The sequence below is a fragment of the Phacochoerus africanus genome, chromosome 9, assembly GCF_016906955.1.
Source record: "Phacochoerus africanus isolate WHEZ1 chromosome 9, ROS_Pafr_v1, whole genome shotgun sequence".
NCBI lineage: Eukaryota > Metazoa > Chordata > Mammalia > Artiodactyla > Suidae > Phacochoerus > Phacochoerus africanus.
The window spans coordinates 69,670,110-69,697,545 of NC_062552.1; the positions used below are offsets into that span (position 1 = coordinate 69,670,110).

At 39.2% G+C, this 27,436-nt stretch overlaps 1 protein-coding gene across 4 annotated transcripts in view; it reads left to right on the forward strand.

The window, feature by feature from the left end:
* STRN3 (striatin 3) overlaps nucleotides 1-27,436 on the forward strand; it is a 105,895-nt gene that overhangs the window by 16,090 nt on the left and 62,369 nt on the right. The gene's annotated exons all lie outside the window — the stretch shown is intronic.

The window sequence follows — 27,436 nt, forward strand, 5'->3', positions numbered from 1 at the left end:
TATTTCTTGAGGAAAGTTGTATGGGAGGTAAATTTTAGGGACTTGTAATTTTTTTTTTTAATCTATATGTCATTTTCACACTTGATTGGTGGTTTGACTAGAAATAAGTTTCTATCAACATTTCAAAGACATTTCTATTGTCTTTCCTCCCTGCCCCTTAGGTTTCCTTTTTTTTTCAGGCTGCACCTGCAGCATGTGAAGGTTCCCAGGCTAGGAGTTGAATTGGAGCTACAGCTGCCAGCCTACCCCATAGCCACAGCAACGCTATTTCCGAACCACATCTATGACCTATACCACAGTGCACAGCAACGTTGGATCCTAAACCCACTGAGCAAGGCCACGGATCGAACCTGCATCCTCATGGATACTAGTCAGATTCGTTAACTGCTGAGCCATGATGGGAACTCCTTTTTTTTTTTTCTTTTCTTTTTTTTTTTTTTTTTCATTTGGCTGTGCCCATGGCATAAGTGAGTTCCCAAGCCTGGCACTGAACCTGAGGCACAGCAGTGACAATGCAGTTAGCTAGGCCACCAGGGAACTCCCATTTCTCTTGTCTTGAACTTTCAGTGTTGCTTTTTGTTTTTGGCCATGCCTGCAGTATGTGGAAGTTCCAGGCCAGGGATTGAACCAGTGCCACAGCATTGACCTGAGCCACTGCAGTGACAATGTCAGATCCTTAATCCACTGAGCCGCAGGAAAACTCCTCAGTGTTTTTGAAGAGTTTGATGCTGTTCTGATTCTTGATTCTTTTCTTTGTATATGTGATTTGAATTTTTCCTAGGTATCTTTTGTTTATCCTGTTATTCAGTTTCATGAAAATGAGTATCATGTCAGGCTGTGAGAATTCTCTTCATAGTCCGGTATTTCTCAACAGAGGGGACTATAGGATAGATAGTGCCACTTTTGTGTTGGGCTGTACTGTGCTTGTGGGGCTTTGAGCACCTTGACTAAATGCTTCAATTACCCATTATTGGGACAATTAGAAATGTTCCTAGATATTTCTAGTCACCCTCTAGGGGGAGAAAGTACTGCTTAGCTTTTTTGAGAAGTGTTATTATAGTCCCAAGTCCTAGGGCACTGGGGGTGGGGCTCACCCATGGCATGTTTAAGTTCCTGGGCTAGGGATTGAACCCTTGCCACAGCAGCGACCTGTGAGCTGCTGCAGTGACAGTGCTGGATTCTTAATCTGCTGTGCCGCAAGGGAGCTCCCTATGGCACTTTTTGTTGAATTGATGATGGACCTACTGATTTAACTTTTCTTCTGTTTACTGGTTTTCTCTTTTTGGTCTGTTTTCTGGAATATTTTCTTCAACTGTATTTTTCAGTCCTGTTTTCTTGAATTTGTAAAGGCATTTTCTTTGGAAGTTTTAAAAAGAATGGGATTTTTTTTTTATTAAATGAGTTCGTTAGCATAGTAGAACTTTTGTTGTGGAAGTTTTCTTTCCCTGGATTATTGATTTTCTCTGAATTTCTTTTTTCTTTTACTTCCCTTCTTTTTATTTCTTTTTTTTTCTTTCTTCCTTTTTTTTTTTTTTTTTTTTGCCACTTCACAGTACATGGAGTTCCTGGTCCAGGGATCATATCTGAGCTGCAGTTTCAGCAACATTGGGTCCCCAAATTGCTGTGCCAGGCCAGGGATCAAACCTGCGTTCCAGTGTTCCCAAGATGTTGCTGGTTCTGTTGCGCCACAGCAGGAACTCCTTCTTGCCTTCTTTTTTACCTCATGCTATCCTCAAATATTGGTGACCAATGGTTATCTGTTCATATTTAAGAATGAAGTGCTAGATAGTAGCTGTGACCATTTTTGCCCCTTAAAAGTCATTTTCATTTCCATTTTTTTTCAAAATGGCCTTCCCTAACACAGGTTTTTAGAAGTTTTTTTTTTTTTTTTTTTTTTTTTTTTGCTATTTCTTGGGCCGCTCCTGCGGCATATGGAGGTTCCCAGGCTAGGGGCCGAATTGGAGCTGTAGCCACCGGCCTACGCCAGAGCCAAGCAACTCGGGATCCGAGCTGCGTCTGCAATCTACACCACAGCTCACGGCAACGCCGGATTGTCAACCCACTGAGCAAGGGCAGGGACCGAGCCCGCAACCTCATGGTTCCTAGTCGGATTCGCTAACCACTGTACCACGACGGGAACTCAGGTTTTTAGAAGTTATTAACAGAAGTTTTAATCGTTAGCCTTTCCATAGGTTTGTTTCTTAAATTTTAATTGTTCATAGTTGGTTTTCTGAGTTAATATTCACTGAATTCTTTAGATAATTTTCTTTGTAGACTTCTGTTGGTCTCAGATGTCCATCATTGTCATTTTTTGAAATTTTATTTATATAGAAATAGTTTACAGTTCTTGTGATACATTTTGTTTAGAGTCTTCTTACAGGGTAATATTCTTTCTGTGCTTAACTTTTCTTCGGGTAGGCTTCCTGTCACCTCTTTCCAGAATTCTCTTTCTTAAATTTTATTTCTTCTTTTATTGTATGGTCACCTTCCTAGATTCTTTTTTCCTTAATTAGTATTACTTTTATTATTCCATATAGAAAATGCACATTTAAATAAAAGTCCTTAAAAGAATAACCTTATTTACATTTAGGTTCAAAGTATCATACTATTCTAAATGTCTGCCATGTACACTGCATCACCAGTCATCTGCTGCTTACTCTGGTATTGAAATAACACTGCATGATGGCCTTCAACAAAATGCTCTGACAGTTACTACCACATTTATCTCCTTTCACAAAGAAATCAAAAGCAGGGAGTACAAACAAAATAAGCAATTTAAATTTTAAGAAATGTACATTTCATAGTAAATGAATTACCAAAAATGAAGTTCCTATTAATATAAATTTGTCGCTCTTGTACTCTGTATATACACTGAGTACAGAATTATTGGATTGCAGACTTAAAATAAGGAAGTCAAGACTTCAGAATGACCAAAAAAAAAAAAAAAACCACCCACCCAACTCTATATCTCTATCTAAACAAGTATATTTACTTAAGAAAGATTTCCGTTTTTAAACATCTATGTATATATTTCCACTTAATACTAATAGTCAAGCCCATAGTTACATTTATTTAAATACGAATTAAATAAACTGCCCCAAATGCTGATTTCATATCACAGAACGTAAGTATTTTAAATCACAACTTCAGAATGGTATATTGTATACATTGGTTCCTTAAACAATATTGACAAGCATATTTTTTAAGAACATATTTTCATCTGTAGGTCATATAAAGCTTTATTAAATGGTAAATGCTTTTAACAGTGCAGAAATACAATTTTCAAAAACAAATTCATTCAGAAGATCTAATATCTTTTCAAAACCTAGTGAAGGAATATGATAACATCTACTGAACTGGCAATCCAGAATTGCACTGCCGTTACATAACAGCTGGATACACTGTCCCTTATGTACCTGTTGCTGGACAGTGCCTGTTTCTTCCATTCAGATATACATTTAATTCTACATACGTGTATGTAATACCCACCATGTCTACCTGCTGTGGAAGGCTATTTACTGGCAGCCTATTTTTCTCCTCGTTGTGGTATAGGGTTCCGTCTTGGGAAATTTTGGACTTAATTTCTTCTCTTTAACTTTTATTGGAGTACACTTGCATTTACAATGTTGTGTTAGTTTCAGGTGAATCAGATATATATGCGTTCTTTTTCAGATTCTTTTCCCACATAGGTTATTACAGAATGTTTAGCAGAGTTCCAAGTGCTATACAGTAGGTCCTTGTTGGTTATCTCTTTTATATAGTGTGTATGTGTTAATTCCAAACTCTCAATTTATCCCTCCTCCCTCCCCTCATGTTTCCCCTTCGATAACCATAATTTTCTTTTTGAGATTTGTGAGTCTATGTTTTGTAAATAAGTTCATTTGTTCCTTTTCCTTTGAAGATTCCACATGTAAGTGATATCATATACTTGTCTTTCTCTGTCTGACTTACTTCACTTAGTGTGATAATCTCTAGGTCCATCCATGTTGCTGCAAATGGCATCATTTTGTTCTTTTCTATGTCTGGTATTCCATTGTACATATGTACCACATCTTCTCTACCCTTTCTTTGATTGCTTCCATGTCTTAGCTATTATAATGGCCTTATTTTCTTTAAATATTCTGTCCTTCCTCTCTGTTTCTTCTCCGTTATGTCTATGTTGGTATGCTTAATGGCATCCCGCAGGTTTCCAAGTCTGATTTTTTTTTTTCTTATTTGGCCACCCCACGGCATATGGAAGCTCCCGGGCCAGGGATTGAACCTGAGCCACTGCAGTGACAGCGCAGGATCCCCAACCTGCTATCCCACAAGAGAACTCCCTCTTCTAAAAATTTTTAAAATTTTAGTTTTCTTTAACAAGTTTTTTTCTTGAGAAAGCTGTAAAATTATTTCTCTCAAGCATTAAACATTTTTGTTCATAATAAGACGGACAGTTATTTTATGAAACTATTTTATTTTATTTATTTTTTTTGTCTTTTGAGGGCAGCACCTGGGGCATATGGGAGTCCCAAGGCTAGGGGTCAAATCAGAGCTGCAGCTGCTGGCCTATGCCACAGCCACAGTAACATGGGATCTGAGCTACATCTGCAGCCTACACTGCAGCGCATGTCAGCGTCAGATTATTAACCCACTGAGAAGGGCCAGGGATTGAACCCACGTCCTCTTGGGTACTAGTTGGGTTCGTTACCGCTGAGCCACAACAGGAACTCCAAAATGTATATTTTTATTAATGTGAGAAGAGAAAGTGGTAAATGAATACTTGGAATGTTAAGATCGATAGCCACATTCTTTTTTTTTTCCTTTTTTATGGCCACACCTGTGGCATAAGTTCCCAGGCTAACAGTCGAATCAGAGCTACAGCTGCCGTCCTACGCCACACCCATTAGCAACTTTGGATCTGAGCCGCGTATGCAACCTACACCACAGCTCATGGCAATGCCAGATCCTTAACCCACTCAGGGATCAAACCCGAGTCCTCACAGATCCTACTCAGGCTTGTTAACCACAGGGCCACGACAGGAACTCCAATCAAAGATTTTTTTTTGGTCTGTTTTTACATTTTGACATTATAGTTTCACCCTAAGTCTAGATTTTTTTTCCCACTTAACATTATATTTTCTATTTCTGTGTTCCTTTTTTCATTTATAAACAGTCCTCCATGCTTTTGAGATTCCTTAACGCTTAAGAGAGAGAACCGAACAACATGTGGATCTGATTTGACCCACGTATTAGGTGGGTCAGAAAATAGAACCTGTAAAATTATGGTTTTGGTTTGTTTTTTTCTTTTATTTCTTTGAAGTATAGTTGATTTACAAGGTTGTATTTCAGGTGTATAGCACAGCAATTTAGTTTACATATATATAATATAAATACATACATATACATGCACTTTTTCAGATTTTTTTCCATTATAGGTTATTGTAAGATAAATGAGGTATTGAATATAGTTTCCTGTGCTATACAGTGGGTCCTTGTTGTTTTTCTATCATGTATATTGTGTATCTGTTAATCCTGAACTCCTAGTTTATCTTCCTCTCCCCTCCCATTCAGTAACAGTAAGTTTTCTGTATCTGTTAGTCTGTTTCTATTTTGTAAATAAATTCATTTGTATTGTTTTTCTTAGATACCACATATAAGTAGTAGCATATAATACTTGTCTTTCTCTGGGTCCATCCATGTTGTTGCAAAAAGCATATCTAATGCTTTTTATTACTGAGTAATATTCCATTGTGTGTATATATACATTTTATTTACTATAGTTTGTAAAGCTAAAATAAATGAAAACTTTATCAGAATAAATCTGTCTTGCAGTGTGTTTAAGCTAAAAGTGAAAACTTGGATGAAATTAAGTCACGATTAAGAAGAATCATCAAAAGACTTTCTCAATGTGAACTAAGTGTTGAAAATGGTTTGTCAGTAATTGTACATATTTTTTGGCACATAACATGAAAATGGGTCTATAACTGTAATTATTTTGCTAAAAGACTATATGCAAGCATGGACCCACTTTACAGATGTCCAGAGCAAAAGCCCCTTCTTTGTACCTGTTTTTTAATTACAAATATACTAATTGGTTCTTTTTTTTTTTTCCCCCCCTTAAAGGAGTTCCCTGGGGTTCAGCAGGTAAAGATCTAGCATTGTCACTGCAATGGCCTGGATCTCTGCTGTGGCTTGGATTCAACCCCTGGCCCTGGCAACTGCCAAATGCCACAGGGGAGGCTGGAAAAAAATAGGACCTGGGCTTCCCCTCTACACTACACTCTACCCGGAGTTCCCATGTTGGAGAGTAGTTTAGGGATCTAGAGAGATAGGAGAAAGCAATAATGGTCAGTCAAGAAAGATGAAGGCAAGGGGTAAAGGCTGAAGGAGAATCAGAGACAAAATACCAGTTTTTAAAAGGGGCAGTGGTGGACAAAACTAAAATCCACCCCCAAATTAGAACCTGCCTGGAAAAAAATGAAAGTTCTCCAGTCTCACCGAGACATTATTTGGTGTGGCCAATTCTGTAGCGGCAGCACTAAGGCCTCAGCCCAGTTCTGGAGACTGTACATATGTATACACACACAATGAATATATATTTTTTTATATACACACCACATCTTCTTAAACCAGTTGTCTGTTGATGGTCACTTGGGTTGTTTACATGTCTTGGGCTATTGTAAATAATGCTGTTATGAACATTGGGGTGTGTATAATCTTTTCAAGTTAAGTAGGTTTTTTTTTTTTTTTTTCCAGCTATATCCCCAGGGGTGGGATTGCTGGATCATATAGAAACTGTATTTAGTTGTTCAAAGAAATATTTGTACTTGTCTCCATAATGGCTGCATCCGTTTACATTCTCACCAGCAGTGTTGTTGGGTTCCCTTTTTCCGTATCCTCTCCAGCCATTTATTATTCATAGACTTTTTGATGGCATTCTAACTCTTGTGAGGTGGTACCTCAGGTAGCTTTGATTTGCATTTCTCTAATAGTTAGCAATATTGAGCATCTTTTCATGTGCCTCTTGGCCATCCGTATGTCTTCTTGGAGAAATGTGTAGATTTTCTGTCCATGTTTTGATTGGGTTGTCTTTGTTTCTGGTTTTTTATACTGAACTGTATGAGCCGTTTGCATATTTTAGAAATTAATCCCGTGTCAGTTTCATCATTTGCAGTATTTTCTCCTTTCTGTCTTTTTATGTTGTTCATGGTTTCCTTTGTTGTGCAAAAGCTTGTAAGTTTGATTAAGTCCCATTTGTTTACTTTTGTTTTTATTTCATTTACCTTGGGAGACTAACCATAGAAAACATTGGTATGATTTATGTTAGAATGTTTCGCTTATGTTCTTTTCTAATTTTATGGTGTCATGTCTTATATTTGAGTCTTTAAGTCATTTTGAGTTTATTTTTAAATATGGTGTGAGGAAGTGTTCTAAGTGGTTGTCCAGCTTTCCAACACCATTTGCTGAAGAGACTTTGTAAAAATATGTTAATGAGACACTTGGGAAAATGAATATGGGCTGACTCTTTCATAATACTAAAGAATTATTGGAGTTCCTGTCCTGGCGCAGTGGAAACGAATCTGACTAGGAACCATGAGGTTGTGGGTTTGATCCCTGGCCTCGATCAGTAGGTTATGGATCTGGCATTGCTGTGAGCTGTGGTGTAGGTCACAGACTTGGCTCAGATCCTGTGTTGCTGTGGCTGTGGTGTAGGCTGAGGGCTGCAGCTCCGATTCGACCCCTGGCCTGGGAACCTCCATATGCTCCAAGTGCAGCCCTAAAAAGCACACACACACACACACACACACACACACGCAAAAGTTAATTTTATTGTGTTAATGGTGTTTTGCTGTGTAAATTAGGTATTCTTATTTGTTAGTAAAGTATACTGGAGTATTTTTGGGTGAAAGAAAATATCTGGAAATTGCTTTAAAATATACCATAGGGAGGAAGAAGGAAAGGTGGAAAGATGGTGAGGTGAAATTTGGAAGGCTAAGTATTGGATACAAGGGACATGTGTGTGTGTGTGTGTGTAAAGCCTGTAACATGAAATGTACCATATTTCTAAATGTATGGTTCATTGTGTTTTTTTATGTATATATATATTTTTTAATTACTCAATGAATTTATTATATTTGTAGTTGTACAGTGATCATCACAGTCCAATTTTATAGGATTTCCATCCCACAACCCCAGCGCGTCCCCCCACCCCAGTGGTGTTAAGTATATTTACATTGGTGTTGAACCAGTCTCCAGAACAGTTTAATCTTTTAAAACTGAAACTCCATGACACCCATTTACCCTCCCCCAAGCTCCTGGCAACCACTGTTCTAGTTTCTGTTTCTACAAATTTGACTACCTCTAGAAACCTCATATAGGTGGAATCATACATTATCTGTCTTTTTGTGACCAGCTTATTTCATTTAGTATAATGTCCTCAAGGTTTATCCAAGTAGCATGTCTCAGAATTTCCTTCCGTTTTAAGGATGAACAATATTCCATTGTGCGCATATACCACAGTTTGTTTATCCATTCATTTGTGGATGCTTGGGTTGCTTCCACTTTTGATTCTTGTGAATGTGGATGTACAAATACCTCTTTGAGATCCTGCTTTCAGTTCTTTTGGATGCATACGTAGAAGTGAAATTGCTGGATCATAGTAATTCTGTATTTAATTTTTAAGGAACTAATGTACTGTTTTCACACCTGCACCATTTTACATTCCCATTAACAGTGCACAAAGAATTCAGTTTGACATTATTGTCAATGTTGTTATTTTCTGTTCTTTTGATAGTCACCATCCTAATGGATGTGAGGTGTGGGGGGTTTTTTGTTTTTGTTTTTTTCTTTTTTGGGCCACACCTGCAGGATATGGAAGTTCCCGGGCCAGGGGTCAGATCAGAGCTGCAGCTGCAGGTCTGTGCCACAGCCACAGCCCACAGGATCTGAACCACGTCTGTGACCTCTGATGCAGCTTGCAGCAACACCAGATCCTAAACGTACTGAATGAGGGCAGAGATGGAACCCACATCATCATGGACACTGTGTTGGGTTCTTAACCTGCTGAACCACAACAGGAACTCTTCATTGTGGTTTTGATTTACATTTCCTTAATGATTAGTGGCGTTGAGCATCTTTTCGTGTGTTTATTGACCATTTTATATCATGTAGAAGTATCTATTCAGATTCTTTACTCTTTTTTTTTTTTTGGTTGTGCTCCTCAAGTATGGAACTTCTTGGGCCAGGAATCGAAACTGTGCCATAGCAGCAACTTGAACTGCTGTGATGACAGTGGTGGATCCTTAACCTGCTGCACCACGAAGAAACTCTTCTCATTTTTAAATTGGATTATTGGAGTTCCCATCATGGCTCAGCAGTTAAGGAACCTGACTAGTATCCAGGAGGATGAGGGTTTGATCCCTGGCCTTGCTCAGTGGGTTAAGGATCTGGTGTTGCCATGAGCTGTGGTGTAGGTTGCAAACACGGCTCAGATCCCGAGTTGCAGTGGTTGTGGTGTGGGCTGGCAGGTACAGCTCTGATTCGACCTCTAGCCTGGGAACCTAGATGTGCCATGGTGCAGCCCTTTAGACAACCCTAGTGATTGATTGATTGATTGTTGAGCTTTTCCTTGTACTATTACCTCCACCTTTTGTTGAATAATATCCAAAATGGGTTTTTATAAACATTTTTAGCATCTATGTATATTACATTGTATGTATTGATGTATTTAAATGCAGCTCTTTAGTGGTAATTTTTTTTCAAAATTTTCATTGAGGTACTGTTGATTTACAGTGTTATGATAATTTCTGCTATACAGCAAAGTAATACATAAACACACTTTTAAAATACTCTTTTCCATTATGCTTTATAATAGGATTTTGAATTTATTTCTCTGTGCTGTATAGTAGGATCTTGTTGATTATCCCTTCCATGTATTATATATCATATCTGCTAACCCCAGCCTCACACTCCATCCTTCCCCCAAACCCCTCCCATTTGGCAACCACAAGTTTTCTATGTCTATAAGTCTGTTTCTGTGTCGTAGATAGGTTAATCTGTGTCATATTTTAGTTTCCACGAATAAGTAATTGCATATTTGTCTTTTTGACTTCACTTAGTATGATTATCTCTAGTTGCATCCATGTTGCTTCAAGTGGCAATGTCTTTTTTATGGCTGAGTAGTATTCCATTGTATATATGTACCACATTTTCTTTATCCATTCCTCTGTCACTGGACATTTAGGTTGCTTCCATGTCTTGGCTGTTGTGAATAGTGCTACAGTGAACGTAGAGGTGCATGTAACTTCTCTTTGGCTATGCCTGCAGCATGGAGAAGTTACTGGGCCAAATATAAAACTCAAGCCACATCAGTGATAACATCAAATCCTTAACTACCTTGCTAACAGGGAACTCCCTGCATGTATCCTTTTGAATTTATAGTTTTGTCTGGATGTATGTACAGGAGCGGGTTTTCTGGATGAAGTAGTAACTCTGTCCTTAGTCTTCTGAAGAATCTTCAAACTGTTTCCCATAGTGACTCTACCTACTTTTAGTGGTATTTTCTAGTAAGCCCTTTTACAGTATTGCTTCTGCTAACCTTTCAGCTGTATCTCCCTTGTATCTCTTCTCTCCCTTCCTCTCCACCCCCCCCCAAAAGACATATATATCCCAGTCATAGTTTGTTTCTCTAAACTGGTAAAATTAGTGTATCCTCTTTCCCTTCCAGGTCTTCCCACATGAAGTTCCATCTATATGGAATATTTCCTCTCCTGTTTGAACTGTCTTCTACTCCTTTTCAGTTTTAAAGTTTAGCTGTCATTTGCTCTGGGAGATCATCTTTGAGCCTGCAAGTATAAACTCCTATGTGGTTAATTTCCTTTATCACAATATTTATTAAGATGCATTGCACATGCCTAGTCTATTTACTATTGGCAGTCTGTGTCCTCAGGTTCTGTAGCCGTGGCTTCAGCCAACTGTGCATGGAAAATAATTCAGAAAAGAAATTTCCAGGTAGTTCCCAAAAGCAAAACTTGAATTTGCATGTGCTGACAACTGTTTATATAGCATTTACATTTTATTTACAGCTACTTACATAGTGTTAGGTATTATAACTAATCTAGAGGTAATTTAAAAGTATAAAGGATATATGTACATTATATGCAAATGCTGTTACTTTTATTTTTTTGCTTTTTAGGGCCTCACCCGTGGCATATGGAGGTTCCCAGGCTAGGGGTCTAATTGGAGCTGCAGCTGCCAGCCTGTGCCACAGCCACAGCAACGCTAGTCCCAAGACACGTCTGCAGCCTACACCACAGCTCGCAGCAACGTCAGATCCTTAACCTACTGAGTGAGACCGGGGTCGGAACCTGCTGTGCCATGACGGGAACTCCAATACTGTTATTTTATATAAGGGAACTGGAACCAGTCCCCAAGGGGTACTGAAGAGATGACTCTACTGTCTCTTAGTCAGCTATAAGCTCTAAGAGGCTGTAAGCTTGTATTTGTTTAGTGCATCATTGTATTCCCCAGAGCCATAGGAGGCACTCAGTAAATAACTGCTGCAGTGAACACTGGTACCAGTTTTACTTCAACAAATTTCTAATATGTGTAGGACACCCTGGTTAATAATACAAACTTGAGTACAGGTTCAGGCAGCTTAAATTCTAATGGAGAGGAGTGAGGTTTCCTCTTACTTTGTCCTACTCCAGATTACTTCCCACACCTTTTTTTTTTTTTTTTTTGCCACATGTGTCATGTGCAAATTCTTGGGCCAGGAATTTAACCCATGCCACATCAGTGCCCTGGGCCACTGCATTGACAACACTGTGCTTAATCTACCTAGCTTAATCCTTAACCTGCTGTGCCACAAGAGAACTCCCAATCACCTTTTAATAGAACTATAGACTGGTAAAAGATAAATTTGGGTGGGGGGTGGAACCCTGTGCCCTGTGGAGTTCCCAGGCCAGGGCAGTTGTGACCTGTGCCACAACTGCAGCAACCCTAGTTCCTTAACCCACTGTGTTGGCTAGGGATCCAACCTGCGTACTAGCACTCCAGAGACGCCACCAATCTTGGTGTGCCACAGCAGGAACTTTGATAAAATTTTTAATATGCCATAGTTTAATAAGAGTTTGAGGAAATATCTGAAATTGAGCAGCAACAAACCAGAAGTCATAGGAGTGTTCTTTTTTTTTTTTTTTTTTTTTGTCTTTTTGCTATTTCTTGGGCTGCCCCTGCGGCATATGGAGGTTCCCAGGCTAGGGGTCCAATCGGAGCTGTAGCCACCGGCCTACGCCAGAGCCACAGCAACGCAGGATCCGAGCCTCGTCTGCAACCTACACCACAGCTCACGGCAACGCCGGATCGTTAACCCACTGAGCAAGGGCAGGGACCAAACCCGCAACCTCATGGTTCATAGTCGGATTCGTTAACCACTCTGCCACGCCGGGAACTCCCAAGGAGTGTTCTTTGGGTAGGAGCCAAGAGAAAGACTTAGAAAAGTAAAAGCAAATCAGGGAAGTTATTTCATTGGTTATAGCTTAGGTGGTTGCTTTATTTGCGAAAGCCTAGTTGGCTGTGACTATATTGTTTGTTGTCCTTAGATTTTGGTTTATTAACCTTTAGGCATTATAGGCCTAGGTCTTGCTTTGGTTATGTAGGCTACTAAGGCGTTAACGCCAAGTCAACTCAGTTTTTTTTTGTCTTTTTAGGGCTGCACTCTTGGCATATGGAAGTTTCAGACTAGGGGTCGAATTGGACCTGTAGCTGCTGGCCTGCACCACGGCTCATGGCAATGCTGGATCCTTACTTAACCCACTGAGCTAGGCCAGGGATCCAGTTGAGTCCTCAAGGATACTAGTCGGGTTCACTACCGCTAAACTACAACGGGAACTCCAAAGCCAACTCATTCTAATGTCTTCCTTGTTAAATTTAACAAGGCTAAATGATGTGATCATATCTGGTCAGAGGTTGGTGAGAACAGAGCCTAGGAATATTACTAACTTGACCCTGAAGCAGCTAAATACACTATGGTTAGTCTCATCTTTCTCCTATCATTCAGGGGTAGTAAGCTTGCTGATATTTATCTTAATCCCATTTCCTTTTTTTTTCTAGTACATTCACAGATGCAACCTTCTATGCAATTTCAGTTTTAGGGAAACAGTTGTAACATTTTCTGGCACTTTTTTTTTTTGTCTTTTTATTTTTAGGGCCACACCCTTGGCATATGGAGGTTCCCAGGCTAGGGGTCTAATCAGAGCTATAGCTGCCCGCCTATACCACAGAGCCACATCTGCATCCTACACCACAACTCATGGCAACGCCGGATCCTTAACTCACTGAGCAGGGCCGGGGATCAAACCCTCAACTGCACCACAATGGGAACTCCTCTGGTACTCTTACACCTACAGAAGCGACATCTGCCGCCTTTTAAAAAAATCAAATCTCTTTAAAAAGAAAAAATCTCTACTATCAAGAGTTGAAGTACCTCTGAAGACTGTTAAGAGTACTCTAATGCTCTTGGGGTTCTCTTGTGGTGCAGTGGGTTAAAGATCTGGAGTTGTCAGTGTAGTGGCTCAGATCACTGTTGTGTTGTGTGTTCAGTTCCTGCTCTGGGAACTTCCACATGCCGAGAATACAGCCAAAAAACCACCAAAACCCCGAAGAGTAAACAGTTACTGGAGTTGCCTGATGGCCTAGTGGTTGAGGATTTGATGTTGTCTCTGCTGTGGTTCAGGTTTGATTCCTGGCCCAGGAATGCCAAGGGTGTGGCCAAAAAAAAAAAAAAGTAAACAGTTACTTGAAAAGTACCTAGTCAGTGTGGTTGTGGTAAGGGCTGAGAAAATTGGTGTCTAGTGTGCATAGCTTGGCCCAGAGAAAACACAGCATTTTGGCCTGATGTTGGTGGACTAGAGCCTTCTGTTTTATAAAGCTCCACAGTAGAGGTTCCTTAGGTTCCAAGAAATGCATATTAACTGCACAGGCAAATTTAAAATCCTCTGCAACTTACTAGCTACGGGTCTTAGGTAAGCCATGAAATCTCTAATATTCCCATTCCCTGAATTTTTAAAAAAAAGTACTTTCACACTTTGGTTTGCTTTGCTTTACATTATTTCTGTTTAGGTCATTGGGAAACGGTGTGTGTGTGTGTATACACATGTGTGTGGATTAAGTACCAGAATCTCTCTTGAGTTTATAGCCTCTTGTCCTGTCCTAAGTCCACATTTCTGAATTGGAGTAACACAGATGATTACTCCAATCAGGGCTTTATTTCTCTTTATCAGTGTAGCTTACCATTATTGTCATCATTAAATCTGTAATTGTACTGTGACTGCGTTTCTTTTATTGGTTTTCTGGATTCTAAAGAGTAAATTTTATTCTAACCCAGTTTTGCTGTTTGATCATTCTTCATTTATATACTTTAATTTTGTTGTGCTGTGGCTCAGCAATTTCTACTTTGTATTGTATTATGTATTTGTTGAGGAAATATATTTGGTAAAATTAAGAGTAAATAATGACTAAAAATGTTTTTAGCAAAAATATGCATAACTTGGAGTTCCCGTCGTGGTGCAGTGGTTAATGAATCTGACTAGGAACCATGAGGTCATGGGTTCGATCCCTGGCCTTGCTCAGTGGGTTAAGGATCCAGCATTTCCGTGAGCTGTGGTGTAGGTTGCAGACGTGGCTTGGATCCCATGTTGCTGTGGCTCTGGCGTAGGCCGGTGGCTACAGTCCCATTAGACCCCTAGCCTGGGAACCTCCATATGCTGCAGGAGCAGCCCAAGAAATGGCAAAAAGAAAAAAAAAATGCATAACTTGGTTAGATACAGAAATTGGAATAAAGAAATAAGCATAGAAAAGTTAATGTCTAGAGCAACTTTGTGGATTTGGGAAACACTGTACAGAGTAAAGTAAATGTGTGTGTGTGTGTGTGTGTGTGTGTGTATTAAAAGTCAGCATTAGTGAGTTCCCGTTGTGGCTCAGCAGATTATGAACCCGGCTAGTATCCATGAGGATGCGGTTTTGATCTCTGGCCTCACTCGATGGGTTAAAAACATTGATGTGAACTGCGGTGTAGGTCACAGATGTGGCTTGGATCCCATGCTGCTGTGGCTGTTGGTGTAGGCCAGCAGTTGCAGCTCTGATTCTGCCCCTGGTCTGGGAACTTCCATATGCTGCAAGCCCTAAAAAGCAAAAAAAAGAAGCAGCATTAATTTTTTTACCCCCTTTCATTTGAGAGGTTTTTTGTTTTAACAAATTCAAGATAATTTAGCACAGTTCGCTACTGAAAGAAAATTATCAATGCCTTAAAGAGCAGGGCTATATATTTCAGTTACATTAAAGAATGGTACTTTTTCTGAGTATTTCCCAGATTTAGGGAAACATTAATTTGTGCCACACAGATTTAGCTGGCATAATACAGTGTGGAAAATGTAATTTGTAGAACTGTAGGGAGATATGTAACAATGTATCTGTGTTTTCAGGGAATTTATTTTCTCTATAATCTGGAAAGTAAAAAAAAAAAATAGGAATAGCGATATTAGGTAAAAACTTTATTGCCTATTATGTTAAGTACTCAACTTAATAAAAGTTTTGTTTAGCTACTACTGCAATATTCAAATTCCTGATAAGTTTGTGGGTTCTTGAAAGGGTTTCAGCCGAATACACACTGTTTCTAAGCAAAATTTGAAGCTGTCTCTATAAGGAAGACTAACCTGTCTGTGTCCTCTATTCTCAGTAGTTTATTTTATTTATTTATTTATTTGCTTTTTTTAGGGCTGCAGCTGTGATGTATGGAAGTTCCCAGGCCAGGGGTCCAGTCAAGCTACATCTGTCAGCCTACACCACAGCTGCAGCAACCTCAGATCCAAACTGCGTCTGTGACCTACACCACAGCTCATGGCCATGCCAGCTCCTTAACCCACTGAGCAAGGCCAGGGATCAAACCCACAACCTCATCGTTCCTAGTTGGATTGTTTGCACTGTGCCACGATGGGAACTCCTACTCTCAGTAGTTTATTAGTTTTCACTTCTGACACCAGATGTTTGGGCTTGCTGCACAGTAAGTATAGTAAGTTCTCTGACACCAGCTGAATATCCTACAGTTCTTGACACTGTCTACCTGGAGATAGCATCAGATCTCACAGGTTAAGGGCTCAGTTCCACAAGATACCCTTCCTTCTCATGCCCTTTTAGATGCTAATCTTGTAGTCACCTGTACTTTGGAGAATCAGATTCTCACTACCCTCTTCTCAAATTTGGTTAATTTGCTAGAGCAACTCAGTTTATTACAAAGGTTATTAAAAGATACGGATAATGGCCAGATGAAGTGATACATAGGGTGAGATCTGGAAGGGTCCTGAGCATAGGAGATTCTGTTCCTAAGGAGTTTGGGGTTTGGCACCCTCCTGGCATCTGGATGTGTTCTTGGCCTCCAGCCAGAAAGCTCCCTGAGCACGATCCCTTTTGATTTTTATCAAGGCTTCATTATGTAGACATAATTGATTAAATCATTGGCCATTGGTGGTTGAACTGTCTCTGTGCTCTCTCCTCTCCCCAGATTTTGGGGAGTGGAACTGAAAGTTTTCTTCCCTCTAATCTTAGTTGGTTCCCCTGGCAACTAGCCCTTCTCTGTAGGGGCTTTCCAAAATTCCTGTCATTAACATACTCAGGTTTGACTGAAAGGGGCTGTTACAGATTACAGAAGACACCTTTATTGCTCTTATCACTTAGGAAATTCCAGGGGTGTGTTTTTCCCTATAATTGTAGTATTGTGGAAGTATTTTGCTATTTTATGGTAGTCCAGTAATCTTTCATTCAAGTCAACATTTTGTTACTAGCTTCCCCATAGACTCATACTAGTCAGTGGGAAAAAAAAAGAAAGACGTAATAAAAGCCAAAAGTCACTTATATATAAACTTTTCCCACTTAATTTTTAAAAAATTTATACCTAGCCATATTCTTTGCTTTTAAACTCAATAAATTTTATTACATTTATAGTTGTACAATGATCATCATAACTCAGTTTTACAGCATTTCCATTCCAAATGCCCAGCCCAGCCCTCACCCCTCAAACCTGTCCTTTGGTAACCATAAGTTTTTCAAAGTCTGTGAGTCAGTACCTGTTCTGCGAAGAAGTTTGTTGCATCCTTTTTTTTTTAGATATTACATGTAAGTGATACCATACGGCATTTGTATTTCACTAACTTCATTTAGCATGATAATTTCTGGGTCCATCCATGTTGCTGCAAATGCCTTTATTTTGTTCTGTTTTGTGGTTGAGTAATATTCCATTGTGTAAATGTACCTACCACATCTTCTTTATCCACTCCTCTGTCAGTGGACATTTAGGTTACTTCCATGTCTTGGCTATTATTTATAGTGCTGCAGTGAATGTTAGGATACATTTTTTTTTTTTTTGGTCTTTTTGCCTTTTTTTCCTAGGGCCGCTCCCCCAGCATATGGAGGTTCCCACACTAGGGGTCTAATCGGAGCTGTAGCCGCCAGCCTACTCCAGAGCCATAGCAATGCAGGATCCAAGCCATGTCTGCAACCTACACCACAGCTCACAGCAACGCCGGGTCTTTAACCCACTGAGCAAGGCCAGGGATCGAACCTGCAACCTCATGGTTCCTAGCCGGATTTGTTAACCACTGAGCCACCATGGGAGCTGCCACATGTATCTTTTTGAGTCATGGTTTTCTCAGGATAGATGCCCAGGCATGGGATTGCTGGATCAAATGGTAATTCTATTTTTAGTTTTTTGAGGAATCTCCATACCATTTTCCATAGTAGTGGCACCAATGTGCATTCCCACCAACAGTGTAAGAGGGTTTCCTTTTCCCCACACCCTCTCCAGCATTTATTGTTTGTAGACTTTTTGACGCTGGCCATCCCAGCTGGTGCAAGGTGGTACCTCATTGTAGTTTTGATTTGCATTTCTCTAATAATTAGTGATGTTGAACATTTTTTCATGTAGTTTTTGGCCATCTGTATGTCTTCTTTGGAGAATAGTCTGCTTAGGTCTTCTGCCCATTTTTTGATGGGGTTGTTTGGGTTTTTTGGTATTGAGCTGCAAGAGGTGTGTGTTTATATATTTTGGAGATTAATCCCTTGTCAGTCACTTCATTTGCAAATATTTTCCTTTTTTTTTTTTTTTGTCTTTTTGCCATTTCTTGGGCCGCTCCTGCGGCATATGGAGGTTCCCAGGCTAGGGGTCTAATCGGAGCTGTAGCTGCCAGCCTATGACAGAGCCACAACAACACAGGATCCGAGCCGCATCTGCGACCTACACCACAGCTCACGGTAACGCCAGATCGTTAACCCACTGAGTGAGGCCAGGGATCGAACCCGCAACCTCATGGTTCCTAGTCAGATTCGTTAACCACTGCACCACGACAGGAACTCCTTCATTTGCAAATATTTTCTTCCATTCTGTGCATTGTGTTTTTGTTTTCTTTAGCATTTCCTTTGCTGTGGAAAAACTTTTAGGTTTAATTAGGTCTCATTTGTTTATTTTTGTTTTTATTGTCATTACTCTAGGTGGTGGATCCGAGAAGATATTGTTGTGGTTTAGGTTAGAGAGTGTTCAGCCTATGTTTTCCTATAAGAGTTTTACAGTATCTAATCCCATATTTAGGTCTTTTTTTTTTTTTTTTTTTTTTTTTTTTGCTGTTTCTTTGGGCTGTTCCCGAGGCATATGGAGGTTCCCAGGCTAGGGGTCCAATCGGAGCTGTAGCCGCCAGCCTACACCAGAGCCACAGCAACACCAGGTTGGAGCCGAGTCTGTGACCTACACCACAGCTCATGGCAACTCCAGATCATTGACCTGCTGAGCGAGGCCAGGGATCGAACCCACAACCTCATGGTTCCTAATTGGATTCATTAACCACTGAGCCATGACGGGAACTCCATATTTAGGTCTTTAATTCATTTTGAGTTTATTTTTGTGTATGGTGTTAGGAAGTGTTCTAATTTCATTCTTGTACATGTAGCTCTCCAGTTCTCCCAGTACCACTTATTGAAGGGACTGTCTTTTCTCCATTGTATATTCTTGCCTCCTTTTTCATAGATTAGTAGGTCATAGGTGTGTGGGTTTAATTCTGGGCTGTCTGTTCCGTTCCACCCGTCTATATCTCTGTTTTTGTGCAACTACCATACTGTTTTTTTCATGACTGTAGCTTTGTAGTATAGAAAGGAATTCCTGTCATGGTGCAGCGGAAATGAATCCAACTAGGAACCATGAGGTTTCGGGTTCGATCCCTGTCCTTGCTCAGTGGGTTGAGGACCAGCACTGCCATGAGTTGTGGTGTAGGTCGCAGATGCAGCTCGGATCTGGTGATGCTAATGGCTATGGTATAGGCTGCAGCTGCAACTCCGATTAGACCCCTGGCCTGGGAACCTCCGTATGCTGTGGGTGTGGCCCTAAAAAGCAAGCAAATAAATAAGTAAATAAATAAATATATTGGAATTACAGTAATTGTGAAATAATACTTTAGGTTGATAATTGAATCAGTGTTGATTGTTTTACACTGGTGACCTCTAGTGGTCTTGCAGTTTAAAAAAATTGTTCTGTCATCATGTAATTTTCGTAGATTCTCATGTCATAATCACATACTGATTGTTGAATAACTCAGGTGATAAAATATGACCCCTTGAGTACCTTTACCTGTATTGAGAGGAAGAAAAGTTAACTTAAAAATTAATGGTAAGGTTTGTTTGTCTTTTTATTTTATTTTTTTTAATTTTAAGGCTACCCCCATAGTATATGAAAGTTCCTAGACTAGTTGTCTAATTGGGCCTGCAGCTGAAGCCTGGGCCTGCAGCTGAAGCCTACGCCACAGCCACAGCACCACCAGATCCAAGCTGCATCTGTGACCTTCACCATAGCTTGCAGGAATGCCGAATCCGCTACCCACTGAGTGAGGCCAGGGATTGAACCTGCATCCTCACGGAGAATATGTTGGGTATTTAACTCGCTGAGCCACAGTGAGAACTCCTTATTTCCATTTTTATTTAGTTAAAAATAGTTTAAAATTTCTCCTGATGCTTCATTGACTTATTTAACAGTGTGTTGTTTAATCTTCATGTATCTTGAGATTTTTCCAACTATCTTTTATTAATTTGGAGTTTAATTCCGCAGTGGTCCAAGAGCAAATGAAATATATAAAATTGCAAAAGACAGAAAAAGAGGTGATGACAAACAAAGAACCAAGTGCAACAGACAACAGTTACAGACATGGTGCATATTAATTCAGCTATATCAGTAATTACTTTTATTATTATTATTAAGGCCACACACATTGCAAGTGGAAGTTCTCAGGCAAGGGGTTGAATTGGAGCTGTAGCTGCCAGCCATAGCCACAGCAACACCAGATCCAAGCCACATCTGTGACCTACACCAGAGCTCAGGGCAATGACAAATCTTTAACCCACTGAGCAGGGCCAGGGATTGAACATGCATTCTCAGGGATTCCAGTCAGATTTGTTACCACTGAGCCATAATGGGAACTCCTCAGTAATCACTTTAAATGTGAATGTCAAGCTAACTGAAAAATGTTAGAGTGGAGAGCACTTTTGTGTGATAGCTTTTTTTTTTTTTTTACTTTTGTTAAAGTTTGTTTTATGGTCTAGAATATGGCCTATCTTGATGAATGTTCCCTGTGACCTTGAGAAGAATGTATTTTTTATAGATGTCACTTTTTGTATTTCTATATATTGGGTCTGTCAGTTACTGATGTTTAAGTCTCCTTCTATAATGGTGACTCAGTCTGTTTCTCCTTGCATCTCTATCAGTTTTTACCTCACATTTCGATACTGTCGTTATGTGCATACATGTTAAGGATTATTATATTTTCTTGGCAAATTGACTTCTTCATCATTATGCATTGTTTCTCTTTATCCCTAATAATTTTCCTTAGTCTGAACTATGCTTAGCTGAAATTAATGTACCTACTCCATCTTTCTTTTGATTAGTGTTAGCATTCTTTACCTTCCCCATGTATTTCCTTTTACTGTATGTTTGAAGTGGGCTTTTGTAGATATAATTGTGTGTTTTTTTTTTTTAAACCACTCTGACAGTGTCATTCTTTTAATTTGCTTTAACCTCACATGTAAAGTGATTATTGATATCATAGGATAAATATCTACCATATTTGTAACTTTTCTATTTGTTGGACTAATCCATTCATCTGTTGGTGGATACTTGGGTTGCTTCTAGGTTTTAGCTGTTAGGATAGTGCTGCCATTAACATGAGTGTGCAGATATATCAGGCTTTCAGTTCCCAGGAGTGAAATTTCTGGCTTGTATGGTAAATCTACTTTTGATTTTTTTGAGTAACTGACATACTGTTCCACAGTTGGCTAAACCATTTTACTTTCACATCAACAATATGTAAGGGTTCTAAATTCTTCAAATCCTTACCAACACTTGTTTTCTGTTTTTTGGGGTTTTTTTTTTTTGTTTGTTTGTTTGTTTGTTTGTTTTGTCTTTTTGCTATTTCTTGGGCCGCTCCCGAGGCATATGGAGGTTCCCAGGCTAGGGGTCAGATTGGAGCTGCAGCCTCCGGCCTACGCCAAAGCCGCAGCAATGTGAGATCCGAGCCGCGTCTGCAACCTACATACAACACAGCTCAGGGCAACGCCGGATCGTCGTTAACCCACTGAGCAAGGGCAGGGACCAAACCCGAAACCTCATGGTTCCTAGTGGGATTCTTTAACCACTGCACCACGACGGGAACTCTTTTTTTTTTTTTTTTTGTATGGTTCTTTTTTTTAATAGAATTCTAGTGAAGGTGCTATCTCATTGTTTTTTCTCATTTCCCAGTGATTAAGTGATGTTGAATGTCTCTTTATCTGCTTATTTGCCATTTGTTTATTTTCTTCAGAGAAATAGTCTATTCAGGTTTTTTGCCCCCCCCTTCTTTTTTTTTTTTTTGTCTTTTTAGGCCCACACCTGTGGCATATGGAGGTTCCATGCTAGGGGTCAAAGTGCAGTTGTAGCCACTTGCCTACGCTACAGCCACAGCAACATGAGATCCAAGCTGAGTCTTCCACCTATACCACAGCTCATGGCAGCGCCGGATCCGTTATCCATTGAGTGAAACTAGGGTTCAAACCTGAATCCTCATGGATGCTAGTCAGATTTGTTTCCTCTGAGCCATGACAGGAACTCCTGCCCATTTTTGAATTGGGGCTTTTTTATTGTTGAGTTTTAGGAGTTTGTGTATAATCCAGATATTTATCAGATATATGACTTGTAAATATTTTCTCACATTCCATAGGCTGCTTTTCCACAGTGTAGATAGTGTCTCTTTATGTCCAAAAGTCTTTAATTATCATCATGTCCACTTTTTCTATTTTTCCTTATGTTGCCTGTGTGTTTGGTGACATATCCAAGAAATCATTGCCAAATCCAATGTTAAGAAGCTTTTATCCTATGTTTTCTTCTGATTTATAGACTTAGATCTTATCTTTGATCCCATTTGAGTTATTTTTTGTAGATGGTTATTTTTTAATTTAATTTTTATTTCTTTGCTTTTGGGACCCTCTCTAGGGGTCATATCAGAGCTGTAGCTCCTGGCCTATACCACAGCCACAGCAACACTGGATCCCCAACCCACTGAATGAGGCCAAGGATCGAACCCACAACCTCATGGATACTAGTCAGATTCGTTTCCACTGCATTATAGTGGGAAATACTTGATGGATTTTTGGATGTTGAACCATCCTTGCATTCCAGAAATAAATCTCACTTGGTCATGATTTGTAATCTTGGCAATACCCTGCTGAATTTGACTAGTATACTGGTATTTTGTTGAGAGTTTTTGCGTCAGTGTTTATAAAAGATATATAGATATATATAGATTTTTTTTTTCTTTTTACTGCTGCACCTGCAGCATATTGGAAATCTCCAGTCTGAGGGTCGAATTGAAACTGTAGCTGTCAGCCTACTCCACAGCCACAGCAGTTTTGATCTCTGGCACCAGGACTTCTCATGCTTCAGTGTGGCCAAAAAAAAGAAGAGGGTATTTTTAACTGCTATAAATTTGTGACTTTTTCAAGTTTTCTTTCTGTTACTGATTTCTAACTTCATTTATTATAGTCACAGAATTTTTTTTCAGTGATATTTAAGTTTTAAAATTGATTCGACTTAATTTGTGGCCTAACGACATATGGCCTATCTTTGAGAATGTCCTGTGTGTATTGAGAAGAAGTGTATATTGTTGTTACTGGGTAGAGTGTTCAAATATGTCTGATATCTAGGTGGTTTATCCAGTTGTTCAAATATGCTATATCCTTATCTTCTGTCTGGTAATTCTCTCTGTTGTATTGAAGTCTCCTGCTATTATTATGGAACCGTTTCTCTCTCTTTAGTTTTGTTGACTTTTGCTTCATATTTTTTGATGATCTCATTAGGTACGTAAATATTTATAATTGTTATATCTTCTTCTGGTATTGAGCCTTTTATTAGTATGTAATGACCTTTGTCTCTTATAACCTTTTATCATTTAAAGTCTAATTTGTCTAATAGTAGTAGAGAAGGTTTGCAAACTTTGACAGTAAATGTATGGGGCTTTGCATGTTATGTTGCTTATTCTAATTTTGTTTATTGTTTTTTTAAAATCATTTTCACTCTGGGGCTTAAGAGTCCCTACTTTATCTTAAGTAGAAGTTTTTTTAGTTGTAGTGGATTTATCCATCCTTTTCTTTGTTAGTTTTATCTTACTCAAGAATTCTTTCCTTAATCTGAAATTACAGAGAGATGTATCCTAAAAACATTGTAGGTTTACTTCATTTTATTGCACTTTGCAGATACTGCATTTTAGGTTTGTGGCAACCCTTTGTCAAGCAAGACTTTTGACACCATTTACTAACAGCAATGGCTCTCTTTGTGTTTCTGTGTTACATTTTGGTAATTCTTACAGTATTTCAAGTGTTTTCATTATTATTATATTTGTTGCCAGTGCTAAGTGATCACTGATCTTTGATGTTACTGCTATGACTTGCTGAATGCTCAGATGTTAGCACTTTTTTAGCAATAAAGTGTTTTTTTGTTTTTTGTTTTTATCTTTTCTAGGGCCACTCCCACGGCATATGGAGGTTCCCAGGCTAGGGGTCCAATCGGAGCTGTAGCCGCTGACCTATACCACAACCACAGCAATGCGGGATCTGAGCCACATCTGCGACCTATACCATGGCTCACGGCAGCACCGGATCCTTAACCCACTGAGCAAGGCCAGGGGACCTGCAACCTCATGGCTCCTAGTCGGATGTGTTAACCACTGCGCCATGATGGGAACTCCAGCAATAAAGTGTTTTTAAATTAAGGTACATATGTTATCCGGCGGGGCATAATGCTCTTGTACACTTAACAGAATATAATATAGTGTAAACATATCTTTTATGTGCAGCGGGAAATTAAAAATTTTGTGTGACTTGTTTTATTGTGGTGATCTGGAATTGAATCCACAGTATCCCCAAGGTATGCCTTTATTGTTCTTCCTTTATATTTAGATCTGTATATGTATTTAGTAACTCCTAGAGCTACTGTGTATTATGGATCAGGAAGAAGTTCATCTTTATTTTTCCCCCGTATCTTTACCCTAAGTAGTTGTCTTTTTTTTTTTTTTTTTGGTATTTCTTGGGCTGCTCCCGCAGCATATGGAGGTTCCCAGGCTAGGGGTCCAATCGGAGCTGTAGCCACCGGCCTACGCCAGAGCCACAGCAATGCGGGATCCGAGCCGCGTCTGCAACCTACACCACAGCTCACGGCAACGCCGGATCGTCAACCGACTGAGCAAGGGCAGGGACCGAACCCGCAACCTCATGGTTCCTAGTCGGATTCGTTAACCACTGCGCCATGATGGGAACTCCCTAAGGAGTATTTTTGAAGTGACCATTCTTTCCTCAGTGTTCTGAACGTCTCCCTTTCGCAGGTCATGTGACCTTTTATGCATTGGTTTGTTTCTGGCTTTCTGTTTCTTTGGTCTATTTGTCTGTTATTGCACCAGTCACTGTCTTAATGTTTATAGCTTAATAATAAGTGTTAATGTTTGGCAAGAGCAAGTTCTACCACTGCATCCTTTTCAGTTGTCTTGCCTATTCTTGGCAATTTGAATTTCTTTGTAAATTCTAGAATCAGCTTGTCATGTTCAACACACACACAGATTGGAAATTTTATTGAAATTACATTAACCGTTTTGGTCATTTTGCATGAAATTTGATATTTTCCAGTGATGAGTGTGCTAGTCCATTTAGGTTATCTTCTATGTGTCAGTTAAAGTTTTCGGTTTGCTATGCAGAGAGCTTATACAACTTTGTTGGTTTATTACTAGGTACTTGTCGGAAAGTCCATTGTCAGTGATCCTTTACTAAATGCCAAATTGGTTATGTAATTGGTCTTTGTTATCACTATCAGACATAAACCTTTTTAGTCAAAATATCTGTCTTGATAGTTGGTTTACAAGTCATAACATCAGCCCCAGTAAGTCATGACTTACCTGTTAGCTGCTTTTTACCACCCCCGCTTCAGGTATTTTGTGTTAGACCATGTTCTTTTAAAGGTTTTGTTTTAATGAATTCCCATTATTTCCTTGACCTGTGTCTTTGTTTATCATCTTCCTTTATCTCCTGTTCAGAAGCTGCTTTGGGATACTTTCTATTTTATGTGGTTTATGCTTCTTTGTTTAATTTATTGAAGTGTCTACGTATGGATGATTTTTAGTACCACAATGCCAAAGAAAAGTGAAAATGAGTTCTTAAAACAGTGTAAGATTCCAATAGGAAGCATTAGGTCATTGTAGTCTTTTTTTTTTTTTTTTTTAATTCCTTAGTGGTCAATATATTTGCATTTAGCTTACAATGCCTTTCTCAACCAGAAAATCACAAATTACTACTGCTTAAGAAGCAGAGTAAAATGAGCTACTTTCATCTTTTTCCACTGCTAATTATAAAATACTTATGACATCTGGAAATTGTCACATGGATGTTCTATAGTATGTGACTCATATATTTTTTTTAACGTCCAATGCAGAAGAAAAAAACTTCAGTCAAGAGTTTCTTGAGGCTGTGTAATGAAATTGGCATATTTAAAAACCTTTGCTCCATAGCTTAAAAGTCATGAGTGCTACTTTTCTCTTTATTAGGTTCTGAATCTTTACTATTGCTCCTAGATATTTTTGTTTTGAAACTTGTTGAAAAGTATTATGTAGCTGGGTTGTGAATGGCTTCATTTTATATATATTTTTTGAGGAGAGTAGAAAACTTGTTTTGATTTCAGTGGGCATTTATTAATGTGTGTTTTTTAATTAATTTGATTTAGCTGGTCTTCTGGCTACTGTACTTCTATTATAGAAATGAACACAACTTAATGTGTCAGATTATCCATTTGCATTCATTTGGACTGATTCCATGTTCACTGAAATTTTTATTTTTTTATTTTTTTATTTTATTTTATTTTTTTGTCTTTTTGCCATTTTCTTGGGCCGCTCCCGCTGCATATGGAGGTTCCCAGGCTAGGGGTTGAATCAGAGCTGTAGCCACCAGCCTATGCCAGAGCCATAGCAACGCTGGATCCAAGCCATGTCTGCAGCCTACACCACAGCTCACGACAACGCCGGATCCTTAACCCACTGAGCAAGGGCAAGGATCAAACCCGCAACCTCATGGTTCCTAGTCGGGTTCGTTAACCACTGCGCCACGACAGGAACTCCTGAAATTTTTTTTAATTAAAAAAATTAATCCTAATTTAGCTTAGTAACTTACTTTCTTTAATGAACAAGTACGCTTTTTGGTCATCTTGGCAACAGCGTAACATTTAGTTATATTGTAAACATGTGCATATTGTTAAATATCCTCATACAGATGCCGGTCTCTTTAAACATTATTCTTCAGTGTGGGATGGATAAAGGAGGTTGACATGCTATGAAGGGCCAAAAAGATGAAGAATTGCCTTTTTGAAGAAATAAGGCAGTTAAAAGGAAAAATAATTCACAGTAGAAAAATGACAGTAGAAAGTAATAAGGTCATTGGGCATAAAGTGACTTAACTTATATTGTTTGGAAGTTCCTGTTGTGCTCAGTAGGTTAAGAACCCTACTGGTATCCATGCTGATGCGGGTTCAATCCCTGGCCTTGCTTAGTGGGTTAAGGATCTGGTGTTGCTGCAAGCTGTGGTCTCATATGCTGCTCTGATCTACCGTTACTGTGGCTGTGGTGTAAGCCAGCAGCTGTATCTCCAATTTAGCCCCTAGCCTTGTAACTTCCATATGCTATGGGTGTAGCCCTAAAAAAAAAGGAAAAAAGGAAAAAAACCAACTTACATTGTTTGCAGTACTCTGGATAATTGTTTCAAGAGTTGAAAGAATTTGGAGTTCCCGTAGTGGCTCAGTGATTAATGAATCCAGCTAGTATGAATGAGGACGTGGGTTCCATCCCTGGCCTCGCTCAGTAAGTTAAGG